Below are 16,479 nucleotides of genomic sequence, written 5' to 3'. Positions count from 1 at the left end.
AACAGTTCAAAATTTTTGAGACTCAACCTAACAGACTTTGCTTATCGTGTCGAAATCATACAGAGATTAAGTTTAAATTTGGTCAGAAATTTCCGGGTTGTCACAACCATCACCATCAGCAACACCACCAACAACAACTACATCGCAAGCCTCAATATCACAAGCACCAGCAGTATCATCGACACCAACAGTACCATTACCACATCAACAATAACATCCGCATCCCACACTTTGACATCACGATCTGTACCTCGAGCATCGACGTCATTTACACCATAGATACCAAGGAGTACCCACAACAATAACCGATGAAGTAATGCTTCATAATTTCATTGGAAAAACATTCTGCGGCGCTTATGTAATCTCCAAAGTCGTAGAGATTATTTATCCAAACCGCAAATCAGATGAATGGATAGAAGTAACAGAGAATAGAAACCCTGACAAGAAAGGAGCGTGAATTAAAAACTAGACTTGTTTTACCAGCAGCATCAATAGTACCGTCAGCATTGTCAGCATCAGCAGCACCTACAACATCACAAAACCAGATCCATAATCACCGCAAACATCATCACTAATCAACAATGAGTATATTGTATCAACGAATTACGAATTATTAACTCACTTCCACTGAAGAATTTATATGTATATCTTACATATATAAAGTTCTGAAACCACAATAAATCTTTGTACTAAGCTATTATGTATGAATTGAGTAGATATTACTCGGTTAAATTCATATTACTATTATGCTATAATGTACATCCTTCGTTAACAACTTAACCATCGTTAACTACAATCTCTGTTTCAACTCAATGAATTCCAATTCATAATAAATCAAGTGTATTAATCAGTTACATGTTTGATTTTAAACTTTCATCTTCAATGTACTCGAAACTTTCTAGAAACATCATTCATACCTTGCTAAATTCACAAGAATCCCACGAACACCAGCATCATTCACCGAGTAAATATCAATAAAATTGAATAATGAAGTATTGATTCATAATTTCATTTACGTCGAAGTGATAATCCACGAAGATAACGAAATTTCTAAAGTTTTAGAGATTATTCATTTATAGTTCCAGCTGAAAATCAAATGAGCTTAATATGATATTAACTCATTAAATCTGTATTACATTTGAAGAAAATATACATATTAATATTTTCATAAAAATTGTAATAAAATTCTCTCGTATAAAAGATTACTTGTGAATTTTATTTAACGGGTAGGTAATACCCGAGAGATATATAAATTCACAATTAATATGTTACATTCTTAGATTCTGATTCAGCAAATCATCCACTATACTCCAATATACATTCTTTTATAGAAATTAAAACAACCATACTCATTCAAATCCAATTACATATCTGATTTAGAAATCTCAGAATTCAATTTGAGATATAACCGGTATCATCACTCTTAAATTCCTACATCTTTCAAAGCTATACATTGACTTCAAAACTATGCTATAACATCATTTCTATTCATAGAACCAGGAAAATATTTGTATCATTCAAAATCCTAGAACATCATATGTATATTAACGATTACCATCTGTGTTCAAACCCCTCGAAATTCTTGAAGACACTTCAAACAATGAACAATCGAGATAATGATCCAACCATATGTTACCCACAGTTATGTACCTGAAAAACTCTCGAAACCAAAGTTATAGTTTAACACGTATCCGTGTCAGATCCTTTGGCATTTATTAGCAAAAATAACTTTACGATTCATTTTCAAAGTAGCAAATTCTGTCACAGCTCCAGCAAGTCAACCTCGATTTTTCAGTCGGAGTAGCCTTATTATAACCCTGATATATATGATTACTCTTTTATTACCAGAGAACCTTTTATATTCCACGACATTATCAGCAGATGTACCCGTAACTTCGTTACCCTTTGGCGTAAGTCTCTCCGAAAAATCATTATATGTACTCATTGAAACCCCATCATCTACTCATTTGCATCCTGTAACCATAATTATCATATCAACTATCGAAAATCATCAATCATCAATCTCGAATCTCGCAGCGTTTTCGCTTCAACGATTATATATATACATATAACGTCTATCTCCTGAACTTACATATTTCAAATGTGAAGTTTCTAAAAAACACCCTAAACTGCAAACTAGTTCTCCAAAATTTTGGAAAATGCTGATGAAACAGCAAAAACTGTAAACGACCTTAACAGTCAAAAGTTTGATGATAAAGAATAGTGCGTTGACAAAGCTCGGAAAAAGAGAAGGTTTGAAACTGGAAAATGGATTGAGCAAACAATGAAGGAGGCTGTGAAAGAATCACAAAGACTAAATCTGCCTTCAAAGAATCCAAATGATTCAATGTCTGCTGAAGTCTTTAGCGAATACCTGCTCATTACTCTAAAACCGTTGCGGACAATATTCTTCATCATCCTCTGATCTTAGAAATTCTAAGATATCATCGTATCCTTCATTATAGATATCCTCGATATTTCTTAAGATATTTTCATAACTATTCTTATCTGAAATAATTTATCTCTTCGCGCTATCTGCGTTACATTATAAAAAACTATTTTATTTTCTAAATTCTGAAACCTTTGAGTTTAAAATATGAATGTTTTTGAAGTAGTGTTGGGAACTGAAGCATGAATTAGTATAATATAATGACACTTGATCAACGTGATTATATTACAATAAGTAATGCTGAGTTTCTAATGGAACATGATGATTCACAGACCATACCGTCATCATATGCCATGTTACATGACTCTGGTATTCTATTTAACCTCTAAAAATATCAAAAAAATATTTTCTTGATGATTCGGTTTTTTTTCCGAGGTATTCTAGTAATTTGACAAATCAAGATCGTGCCATTTCAATCTCCTTCATAGAAGATTAACTATGTTCATTCCGAAATTCATATCTGCGAATTCTGGACCATTACATGAGGTGCTTAATGGATAGAAGAGAAAATAGAGCATGAAGCTCCGAAATAGAAATGGGGTATAAATCGCAGCAAATAGGAGAGAGCATTAACTGTGAATGTCGATGATTATAGAAAGACAGAAGGAGGGACTCTGAAAGATAAGGAAAGATATAAAGCCCGACGACAACACATAAATTAAAAACCATGTATATCATTAAGTATTGCAACGTAAAGACACGGGAGAACTAAAAACACTATAAAGCTAAGAGTATAGTAAAATTAAATAGATTCCTCCGGCGGTAGATGAAAAAGAAGAATGATAGATATAAAAGTTAGAAGTATATCAAGAATCAGAACTGGATGAAGCATATTGACGAATACTTTAAAGTATGAGTTGAGAGAGGAAGAATAGAAGGTGAGCTGTGGAAATAAAGAAACGAAGGAAGTAGATTTATAGCGAAAAATATGACTGAGCAATCGTGACAGGTTATCGCATTTAATCAAATAAAATCCTAATTTCCTTAATTACCGAAGAATCAAATCTTATTACGAAGATTTTCTTTAAATCCCTTGAACTCCGGAAATCAATCCTATCTACGTCAAAAGATATGATGATTCTACATTTATTCATTTCACTCTTTTGTGATAACTTCACTCGTACTCTTCACAAAAATCGAATTGTTTTATCTATATTACTCAATAATGGTAAAACTCTAATTTTCAGCTCGTATGCGTCATGAAAACATACTTATTGTCAGCCATGACCATCCCGATCAAATTTCGGGGATGAAATTTCTTTAACGGGTAGGTACTGTGACAACCCGGAAAATTCTGACCAAATTTAAACTTGATCTTTATATGTTTTCGACACGATAAGCAAAGTCTGTAAGATTGAATCTCAAAAATTTTAAACTATGTTCATACATTCATTTAACCGCGACCAAATTTCGACGATTCACGAACAACTATTTGTAAATAGAAATATATATATATATATATATATATATATATATATATATATATATATATATATATATATATATATATATATATATATATATATATATATATATATATATATATATATATATAATTATAATTAATAAATTGTAATATTGATCTATGTAATTACAAGTTAAAATATAGTTATTATATTGATATGGTTATTATTACTTTCATTATTATTATTATTATAAAAATAATACAAATTATTATTATTATCATTAATAATATTATTATTATCATTTTTAAAAATTGTTATTATCATTATCTTTACCAACAAGATTATTATTATTATTATTATTATTATTATTATTATTATTATTATTATTATTATTATTATTATTATTATTATTATTATTAGTATTAGTATTATTATTATTAATCATTATTTATTAATATAGATTAAAAAGCTAAATAAATGGTACGATATTGCTAGTCATCTAAAGCAACTTTTATTTTTATTTTTTTATTTTATTTATTTATTATTTTCTTTCTATAGTCTGTAATCGAAGGGATATGAATATGTTTTCCATCCCTTTCACAAGTTATTATCGTGTCTCCCTAAATCATGTCCATGAAGCAAGTGAACAAATTTATTGAAAATTGTTAGTGTGTTAGTTTCCTTTCATTTTCTATGCACTATCACAATTACCTTTGAACTTTATATGATTGATAAGAATACTGTGTTTAATTATCACTACTCTTAATTGATTGTCATTTGTCCTTAAATGATTATCATTCGAATCAATACTTAACAACTGCATTATTATTAAAGTTAAGATCATTTGTCCTTAAATGATTGTCAATACATACACAACTGCATTATTATTAAAGTTAAGAGTGTGTTGTGATTTCATCTATCTATTTTCTCATATACATACAAACACATACTAAAGATATAGATATTTTTCTTCTTGAGTTCTTCTCCTCCCGAGGCAACCGACCACCATCTTCTTTCTATTCAATATGTTTCATTTTTTATTGATACCATTCATCACCTGTCTTTCTATGATCATACACCACTGCTACCACCACCCACGAAATACCCATCACCTTAACCCACTTCATAACCATTGAACAATCACCTTGTTTCCATTTCAAGTAATTTGATCACCATCACTAACCTACTGCTACGTTTCTTTATTCTGTTTCTGTATGGAATTTATCACTGTAAACCATATACAAAATGCTTGATCAGACCACTGTTATCACGTGGTTGGTTTATTTCCATTTCATGTTTCGAATTCGAACAATTACAACCACAAAAGAACTATCGATGCTATTGTTATTGGGTTACCTTTATTGTTACTATTCTGATCTGTTTCAGTCCGGTTACCAACACCATCACCATTACAAATTGCTCCTGCTGCAACCTTGGTTTTCTAATTATATTCAAGTTTGTTGTTTGCTACAGCTACTATACAGTTTTTTGTTTTTCGATTCAAGTCGTGATTAACTAGAAGCATTGAGAACCCATTTGTTATTTGCTACTTGTCTTTTGCAGCCACCACCACTGCTATACAGCAGCCTCCCTGCTGTGTTAACCCGTCGCCAACAAATAACCACCTTCCTTTTTTCTCTCTTCTCTCTCTCTCTCTTCGTTAAAACCACAAACCATGTACCATCGAACCCATGATTTTTATCACTGTTCGCTGCTATAACCACTGCCTTATTCAGCTGTTTCCTGTCAAACTAAACCCCCACCAACACCCTTATTCTCTTCTCTCTTTTTTTGTTCCTCAGCGTGAACTACAATAACCACCTACTATTTACTTCGATTTGTTGCTGTTACTGTCCAGGTCGAAGAACACACCTACAACTATTTTTGTTGTTTTATATTCGAACCATAACAAACTCAAAATGCCACCACCATAATCCACTAATCCTGCTACTCGTAATCTGTTTCTATTTAAAGTTCATCATCATCATGCTTATTCGCTGCAACTGCTACATCTGTTTTTTTTTTGTTGACATTCGAAACCCATAATAATTCGATCAAACTACTGCAAATCACTTCTGCTGCTATGTCTCGTTTTAACTCGAGTAAACCGCTGCACTTTTATTTTTTTTCCTTCTTTCTTTTGTCTTGTTAATCCACGATTGCATCAGGCTACAACAACCTTGGGTGCGGTTTATAATTGAATTAGATCATCTACTTTTCCTTTGTAGCCGACAGGGAAACCCTCTTATGATTAAATAATATGACGGCAAAAATCTCTATCAAATTCTCTAAACCGTTCCACGTATTTAATTGTTATGTTGGGCTAAAATAATTCCTAGTTGGGCCGAGATAAAAATGCATGTTCAGTTGGGCCGTGACCCCATTTATCCTTACTGTTGGGCCGATCAGAAAATGGACCGAGACATGTTGGGGTTGTAGCTGGGATATACATATAAGAATATGAAATATTGTTGGATCGATTGAAATTTTTTTTAAGAAGAAGAAGAAAAATGAAACTGATATGAAACGGGTTAAATGAAAATAGTATTCGAATTAAATCAGAAAAGCTGAGAAAGACTGATGGTTAGGAGGTGTTTTAGGTTAGGGAGAGGTCTTGAGTTCGAGCCCTGTTTGAAGCGTTTTCTTTTTAGAAAAAGCTTGAAGGTAGTTTACTCACTTTAATTGTTATTATTATTATTATTATTATTATTATTATTATTATTATTATTATTATTATTATTATTATTATTATTATTATTATTATTATTATTATTATTATTATTATTATTATTATTATTATTATTACTATTATTATTATTATTATTACTATTATTATTATTATTATTATTATTATTATTACTATTATTATTATTATTATTATTATTATTATTATTAATTATTATTGTTATTTGGTTATTACTAATAAAATATATATATATATATATATATATATATATATATATATATATATATATATATATATATATATATATATATATATATATATATATATATATAATTACTAGTATCATTCATATAATTAATATTATTATCATTATTGTTAGTATTAGTAAAATCATTATTTTATTTTATTATTATTATTATTATTATTATTATTATTATTATTATTATTATTATTATGATTTCTATTAATATTATTATCATTAGTATTAAAATGATTAATAAAATTAGTGTTATTATTATTATTTACATTAGTATTAGTATTAACATTATCATCAATATTATTATCATTATCGTTACTACTAAAAGTATCATTTTAATTAAAATTATCAAAATTTTCATTTTTATTAAAACTATCATTTTTATTAAAGATCATTATTATTATCATTATTTTTATGACAAATAAATATTTTGCATATAAAAATATATTTTTACATATAATTATATATTAAACATTTTTTTATAAATAATACATATAACAAATTACTGATATAATACAAATTAGATATGTATATATATATATATATATATATATATATATATATATATATATATATATATATATATATATATTGATATAACTAAACATTAATTATTTTAAATATATACATACAGAATAAATATAGATAACATATATTTTAAAGATATAATAAATAAAATATATATATATTCTAATTGCGATTTAGTATAAATTTTATATTTTATATAACTACAACACTAAATATATTTATATATATATATATATATATATATATATATATATATATATATATATAACTACAACACTAAATATATATATATATATATATATATATATATATATATATATATATATATATATATATATATATATATATATATATATATATATATATATATATATATATATATATATAACTACAACACTAAATATATATATATATATATATATATATATATATATATATATAATTAATAGATGAAATTACTTGAGTACAATTATGTGTGTTAATATATATACAAATGATATAGGTTCGTGATTCCAAAGCCAACCCTGCATTGTTCAGTATCGTTGTATGAATATTTTTACTATAAAATATTGTATTGTGAGTTTCATTTGCTCCCTTTTTAAATGCTTTTGTAATATATATTTTTGGGACTGAGAATACATGCGCTGCTTTTATAAATGTTTTACGAAATAGACACAAGTAATTGAAACTACATTCTATGGTTGAATTATCGAAATTGAATATGCCCCTTTTTAGTATGGTAATCTAAGAATTAGGGAACTGGCCCCTAATTGACGCGAATCCTAAAGATAGATCTATGGGCACTAACAAGCCCCAATCAGAGAATTTGAACTGCTTTAGTACTTCGAATTTATCATGTTCTAAGGGAGTCCCGGAATGATGGGGATATTCTATATGCATCTTGTTAAGGTTGAGTACCAGGTGTTCACCATATGAATGATTTTTATCTCTATGTATGGGATGTATATTTATGAGAAATGGAAATGAAAATCTTGTGGTCTATTAAAATGATGGAAATGAATATTGATGATAAACTAATGAACTCACCAACCTTTTGATTGACACTTTAAAGCATGTTTATTCTCAGGATTGAAAGAAATCTTCTGCTGTGCATTTGCTCATTTTAAAGATATTACTTAGAGTCATTCATGGCATATTTCAAAAGACGTTGCATTCAAGTCGTTGAGTTCAATAAAGAGTATGATTAAGTAAATGACAGATTAGGTCAGTTATAGTTGGATATTATGAAATGGTATGCATGCCTGTCAACTTTTGATATAATGAAAGTTTGTCTTTTAAAACGAATGCAATGTTTGTAAAATGTATCATATAGAGGTCCAATACCTCGCAATGTAATCATATGGTAATGTATTCGTCCTTATGGATTAGGACGGGTCGTCCAAGAGGGAAATGTGGTGGATGGAAGGGATCGCCTTCTTCTTGTCTCCAATGATTAAGTAGTCTACGAACCCATCCCCAATTCATCCAGAATAGATGATGGCTAATTGGTTGATCCATTCCGGTCACACTAATTTTGGAGCTTGAGTGAAACTCCATATCGGAATTCGAGGGACTTGAACTAGTGGCGAGTTCCATTTGGTATGATTGAATAAAAGATTTTTCGATATGAAATGATTTCCGGCTATCAGATGGTATTCTAATTACATAGAATATCTATATATATAGAACAAAAGATTTCGTAGATTACGGAGGAATTTACGGAATATGTCAGGCAAAGTTTACAGTAACAGATACGCTAAGATATGAATTAGTAGATACGCTAAGATATGAATTTTTGTCTATACATTATTCATGCAATCAATGCAGTAAGATGTGTCTAGACAAAGAATGATAAGCAGGTAATTTCCTAAGGATGATAAGCAGGTAATTTTTGACAAGAAATGATAAGCAAAACTTTTTAACATGCAGACACGGTCGAAGTCTAGACTCACTAATGCATCTTAATAACTATCTGTTAGACACACTAATGCAAGACCTGGTTCGCTAAGACCTGTAGTGACCCGAACTTTTCCAAGTTTATATATATTAAATAAAATTGATATTTATATGATTAAGTGTTTCCAACATATTAAGCAATCAAACTTGTTAAGACGTGATTAATTGAAATAAGTTTCATATAGATAATTGACCATCCAAGTTGATCAGTGATTCACGAACGTTAAAACTTGTAAAAATTATATGATGTCATATACATGGATATATATATATATATATATATATATATATATATATATATATATATATATATATATATATATATATATATATATATATATATATAGTTAACATGATATTATAATAAGTAAAAATATCATTAAATATATTACCATTGAACTACATATGTAAAAAAACAAGACTACTAACTTAATGATTTCGAAACGAGACATATATGTAACGATTATCGTTGTAACAACATTTAACTATATATATATATATATATATATATATATATATATATATATATATATATATATATATATATATATATATATATATATATATATATATATATATATATATATATATATATATATATATATATCAAACTAAGATATATTAATATATCATAATATCATGATAATGTAATAATTTAACATCTCTTTAGATATAATAAACAATGGGTTAACAACATTTAACAAGATCGTTAACCTAAAGGTTTCAAAACAACACTTACATGTAACGACTAACGATGACTTAACGACTCAGTTAAAATGTATATACATGTAGTGTTTTAATATGTATTCATACAATTTTAAAAGACTTCAAGACACTTATCAAAATACTTCTACTTAACAAAAATGCTTAGAATTACATCCTCGTTCAGTTTCATCAACAATTCTACTCGTATGCACCCGTATTCATACTCGTACAATACACAGCTTTTAGATGTATGTACTATTGGTATATACAATCCAATGATTAGCTCTTAGCAGCCCATGTGAGTCACCTAACACATGTGGAAACCATCATTTGGCAACTAGCATGAAATATCTCATAAAATTACAAAAATATTAGAAATCATTCATGACTTATTTACATGTAAACAAAATTACACATCCTTTATATCTAATCCATATACTAACGACCAAAAATACCTACAAACACTTTAATTCTTCAATTTTCTTCATCTAATTGATCTCTCTCAAGTTCTAAGTGTTCTTCATAAATTCTATAAGTTCTAGTTTCATAAAATCAAGAATACTTCCAAGTTTGCTAGCTTACTTCCAATCTTGTAAAGTGATCATCCAACCTCAATAAATCTTTCTTATTTATAGTAATATACCTTTCTAATATAAGGTAATACTCATATTCAAACTTTGTTTCAAATTCTATAACTTTAACAATCTTATTTCGAGTAGAAATCTTACTTGAACTGGTTTTCGTGTCATGATTTTGCTTCAAGAACTTTCAAGCCATCCAAGGATCCTTTGAAGCTAGATCTACTTTTCTCATTTCCAGTAGGTTTATCCATAAAACATGAGGTAGTAATGATGTTCATAACATCATTCGATTCATATATGTAAAACTACCTTATTCGAAGGTTTAAACTTGAAATCACTAGAACATAGTTTAGTTAATTCTAAACTTGTTCGCAAACAAAAGTTAATCCTTCTAACTTGACTTTCAAAATCAACTAAACACATATGATACGCTAACTTAATGATTTAAAACCGTAAAACACGAAAAACACCGTAAAACCGGATATACGCCGTCGTAGTAACACCGCGGGCTGTTTTGGGTTAGTTAATTAAAAACTATGATTAACTTTGATTTAAAAGTTATTCTTCTGGAAAAATGATTTTTCTTATGAACATGAAACTATATCCAAAATCATGGTTAAACTCAAAGTGGAAGTATGTTTTTCAAAATGGTCATCAAGACGTCGTTCTTTCGACTGAAATGACTACCTCTTATAAAAACGACTTGTAACTTATATTTCTGACTATAAACCTATACTTTTTCTGTTTAGATTCATAAAATAGAGTTCAATATGAAACCATAGCAATTTGATTCACTCAAAACGGATTTAAAACGAAGAAGTTATGGGTAAAACAAGACTGGATATTTTTTGATTGTTGTAGCTACGGGAAATATTGTAACAATTCTATACAAATCATATCCTATAGCTAACTTTTATTGTATTATATATGTATTCTAATATATTATGTATTCTTGGGATACCATAGACACGTATGCAAATGTTTTGACATATCATATCGACCCATCTTTATATATTATTTGGAACAACCATAGACACTCTATATGTAGTAATATTGGAGTTAACTATACATGGTTGAGGTTGATTCCAAAAATATATATACTTTGAGTTGTGATCTAGCCTGAGACGTGTATACACTAGGTCGTGGATTTGGTCAAGATAATATATATCAATTTATTTTTTGTACATCTAACTATGGACAACTAGTTGTAGGTTACTAACGAGGACAGCTGACTTAATAAACTTAAAACATTAAAACGTATTAAAAATGTTGTAAATATATTTTGAACATACTTTGATATATATGTACATATTTGTTATAAGTTCGTGAATCGAACAGTGGCCAAGTCTTACTTCCCGACGAAGTAAAAATCTGTGAAAGTGATTTTAGTCCCACTTTTAAAATCTAATATTTTGGGATGAGAATATATGTAAATTTATAAATGTTTTACGAAATAGACACAAGTAAATGAAACTACTTTATATGGGTGAATGATCGAAGCCGAATATGCCCCTTTTTAGCTTGGTAGCCTAAGAATTTGGGAACAGATCCCCAAATTGACGTGAATCCTAAAGATAGATCTATCGGGCCCAATAAGCCCCATTCTAGAATTTGGAATGCTTTAGTACTTCGAAATTATCATGTCCGATGGTTGTCCCGGAATGATGGGGATATTCTATATGCATCTTGTTAATGTCGGTTACCAGGTGTTCACCGTATGAATGATTTTCATCTCTATGTATGGGATGTATTGAAATATGAAATCTTGTGGTCTATTATTTCGATTGATAAATATATAGGTTAAACCTATAACTCACTAACATTTTTTGTTGACGTTTAAAGCATGTTTATTCTCAGGTGATTATTAAGAGCTTTCGCTGTTGCATACTAAAATAAGGACAAGATTTGGAGTCCATGCTTGTATGATATTATGTAAAAACTGCATTCAAGAAACTTATTTTTGATGTAATATATTCTTATTGTAACCCATTATGTAATGGTCGTGTGTAAACGGTATATTTTAGATTATCATTATTTGATAATCTACGTAATACTTTTTAAACTTTTATAGATAAAATAAAGGTTATGGTTGTTTTAAAAATGAATGCAGTCTTTGAAAAACGTCTCATATAGAGGTCAAAACCTTGCAACAAAATTAATTAATATGGAACGTTTATAATCAATATGAACGGGACATTTCAGTTGGTATCCGAGCGTTGGCCTTAGAGAACCAGAAATTTTCATTAGTGTGTCTTATCGAGTTTGTTCAGATACATTAGTGAGTCTGGACTTCGACCGTTTTTTCTTTAAAAACGATTGCTTAACACTTTTGTTGGAAACTATATATTATTAACATGTAAATATTATGTGATATATTAACCTCTTAATGTGTTTGATATTGTGTGATAGATGTCTACCACTAGTACAAATCCCATCGACTCACCTAATAATAATGAAGAGTCGAATATAATTTGGGAAGATTCACAAATTCCCAAAGAGGAACCGGAAGAAGAGGAACCGGAAGAAGAGGAACCGGAAGAAGAGGAATCGGAAGAAGAGGAATCAGAAGAGGAGGAACCGAAAGAGGAGGAACCAGAAGAAGAAGAGGTTCCGGAGGATGAAATTTTGATACCTACAGTAAATCGATTAAACAAAAGAAAATCATCAACCAACGGACCAAAGTTAAAAATGGTCAATGGTGTTTCCGCCGAGGAAGCAAAATATTGGGAAGATTACCCATTTTCCGATGAATCGGATCCCGATGAGGATTCCGATGATGTTATAGAAATTACCTCGACCCAATTTAATATGGAAAAAGAAAATAATAAGGGAAAAGGTATAAAAATAGAGAAACCTGATTCCAACCCCGATGAACTTTATATGTATCGGCAACGTCCGTATTTCCTAAATTGTAACAATAACACGGGAACCTCTAAACCACCAGGTTTTTCTAAACCATTGTGGAAAATGACGGCTCGTATTAGAGGAACATCATATATCCTTAGAAAATTAGGAAAACGAACCAAGTCCGAAGAAGAAGAAACCAATGATTCAGATTAGAGGGTTGTAATCATGTTGTGTATTATATGTATTGTAGTGTGCTTGTACTTTTATGTTCTATGTAAAAATTTCTTGTATTGTTTGTTAATTATCTTTTACAAATCTAATCCTTGTCTATTTTACAGTATAAAAACACAAAATGGACGTAAAATTTTAGAAGACCTACCAGGAGATATGATTGATGAAATCTTGTCTAGAGTCGGGCAGAATTCATCAGCACAATTAGTTACGGTAAAATTAGTTTGTCAAATGTTTGAAAGACATTCCAGGCATGCCTTAGTATATAAAAGTCTTTCCTTTGAAAGATGGGGTATATCACATTGGGGAGACTTTAAGTTACGCCAAGTTTTCTTTAAGGCATTTAGTGCGGGAAACCCAGATGCAATTTTACGCTACGGGTTACGAACCTATTTTGACTCACCATATCCCAACATAGGATTTCGTGAATTAGAAAGAGCTTCTAACATGCAACATAAAGAAGCATGTTATGCTTACGGGTTAGTGATGTTCGCTTCTTACCAAAGTGAGAAAAAGAACATCGGATTGCAACTTTTAAATAAAACCTTCCCACAAGTGATGGATTCAAAAGTTGGGGTGAGAAACAAGGTTTTTAGATTATTACGGGGCTGTTGGACATTACGAAACCCTCGTCCTTTTGAAGACATTACAACATGCTGCCTAGCCAATGGTCATAACAGTTATTTTCCACAAGACCAAGGATGGGAAGTCGTCTTAGTAAAACCAGAATACATGACTTGTTTATGCACTTATGAATTACGTGTCTTTATTTCCTTTGCTGAACAACTTGCGTATTAACTAGATTTTTCTTCAAAACTGTCCTGTATCAAAGTGTACTATATTTCATGTTATATGTAGTATAGCGAAGTTGTAAGTTTGAAGAATATTTGTATGTGATATATTATTATAATCAGTTTTTTTCTTATGGAATTGTAGTAGTTGAATTGTATATTAGCTACTAAGTATGAACTTAACGGGTAGGTAGTACCCGAATTTAAACTTATAAAATGCTAATATGAAGAAAAAGCTTTTATAAATGAGTTCATATTATGCTACGAAATACTATTGACTACTCTTAATATTCTGTATGATTAACTCGATTCAGTTGGCTATTTTGAAGGAAATGGCACCGGCGACTCGTCAGAATTTGAACATGAGCGAGGAAGACTTCCGTGTTTTCGTTGCAGCAAACATAGCCGCAGTACAGGCTGCGATGCAAAATAACAATAACTCTGGATCTAGCAGTGGAACTAATTCCACAAGAAATCGTGTCGGATGCTCCTACAAAGAATTCACTGCCTGTAAACCTTTGAAATTTGATGGAACCGAAGGACCAATTGGATTGAAACGGTGGACCGAGAAAGTCGAATCGGTGTTTGCCATAAGTAAGTGTACTGAAGAGGACAAAGTTAAGTACGCTACGCATACCTTCACAGGTACTGCGTTAACGTGGTGGAACACCTATCTTGAACATGTAGGACAAAATGATGCTTACGCACTACCGTAGTCGGCATTCAAGCAATTGATGAACGAGCAGTACCATCCTAGAAACGAAGTCAATAAGCTCAAGGCAAAACTGAGAGAGTTACGAACACAAGGGTTCGACATTACCACATATGGACGACGATTCACAGAGTTGTGCCTATTGTGTCCGGGAGCGTTCGAAGATGAAGAAAAGAAGATCGACGCGTTTGTAAAAGGGTTACCAGTAAGGATTCAAGAAGATGTGAGCTCACACGAGCCCGCTTCTATACAGAAGGCAAGTCGAATGACTTATAAACTCATAAATCAGATTGAGGGAAGAATTAAAGAGCAGGCGGCCAAAGAAGCCAACACGAAATAACTCAAGAGGAAATGGGAGGAAAACGGTGACAAGAGTCACCAGAACAACAACAACAACAACTACAACAACAATTACAACCACAATCGCAATAACTATCCCAACAACCGCAACAACAATCGCAACAATAACCATAATCCTAATAATAACTACAACAAACATCCTAACAATAACAACAACTACAACAACCGTTCCAACAACAATAACAATCTCAACAACAACCTCAATAACAACAACGGCAACAAAAACCAAAAATGCCAAAGGTGTGAAGAGTACCACAAGAATGGGTTCTGCACGACATTTTGCACAAGTGTAAAAGAACTGGCCATGCTGCCAAAAAGTGTGAGGTCTACGGACCAAAGTTTAACAGAACTAAAGGAACAAATAGTGGCGAAACAAGTAATGCCGCCTTTGTTTGTTATGGATGTGGAAAAACGGGTCACATTAGAAGTAATTTCCCGAATCAGGTGAATACTAATGGGCAGGGCCGCGAAAGAGTTTTCAATATTAATACGGCAGAAGCGCAGGAAGACCCGGAGCTTGTTACGGGTACGTTTCTTATTGATAATAAATCTGCTTATGTTTTATTTTATTCTGGTGCGGATAGAAGCTATATGAGTAGAGATTTTTGTGCTAAGTTAAGTTGCCCATTGACGCCTTTGGATAGTAAATTTTTACTCGAATTAGCAAACGGTAAATTAATTTCAGCAGATAATATATGTCGGGATAGAGAAATTAAACTGGGGATGAAACGTTTAAAATTGATTTAATACCAGTCGAGTTAGGGAGTTTTGATGTAATAATTGGCATGGATTGGTTGAAAAAGGTGAGAGCAGAGGTCGTTTGTTACAAAAATGCGATTCGCATTATGCGTGAAAAGGGAAAACTTTTAATGGTGTACGGAGAAAAGAACAACGCGAAATTAAATCTTATTAGTAGTTTGAAGGTTCAAAAACTATTAAGAAAAGGTTGTTACGTCATTCTAGCACACATC

This window comes from Rutidosis leptorrhynchoides, chromosome 9 (genome assembly GCF_046630445.1).
Source record: "Rutidosis leptorrhynchoides isolate AG116_Rl617_1_P2 chromosome 9, CSIRO_AGI_Rlap_v1, whole genome shotgun sequence".
NCBI lineage: Eukaryota > Viridiplantae > Streptophyta > Magnoliopsida > Asterales > Asteraceae > Rutidosis > Rutidosis leptorrhynchoides.
The sequence above is the reverse complement of the archived record's forward strand: the minus strand, read 5'-3'. Positions refer to the sequence as shown.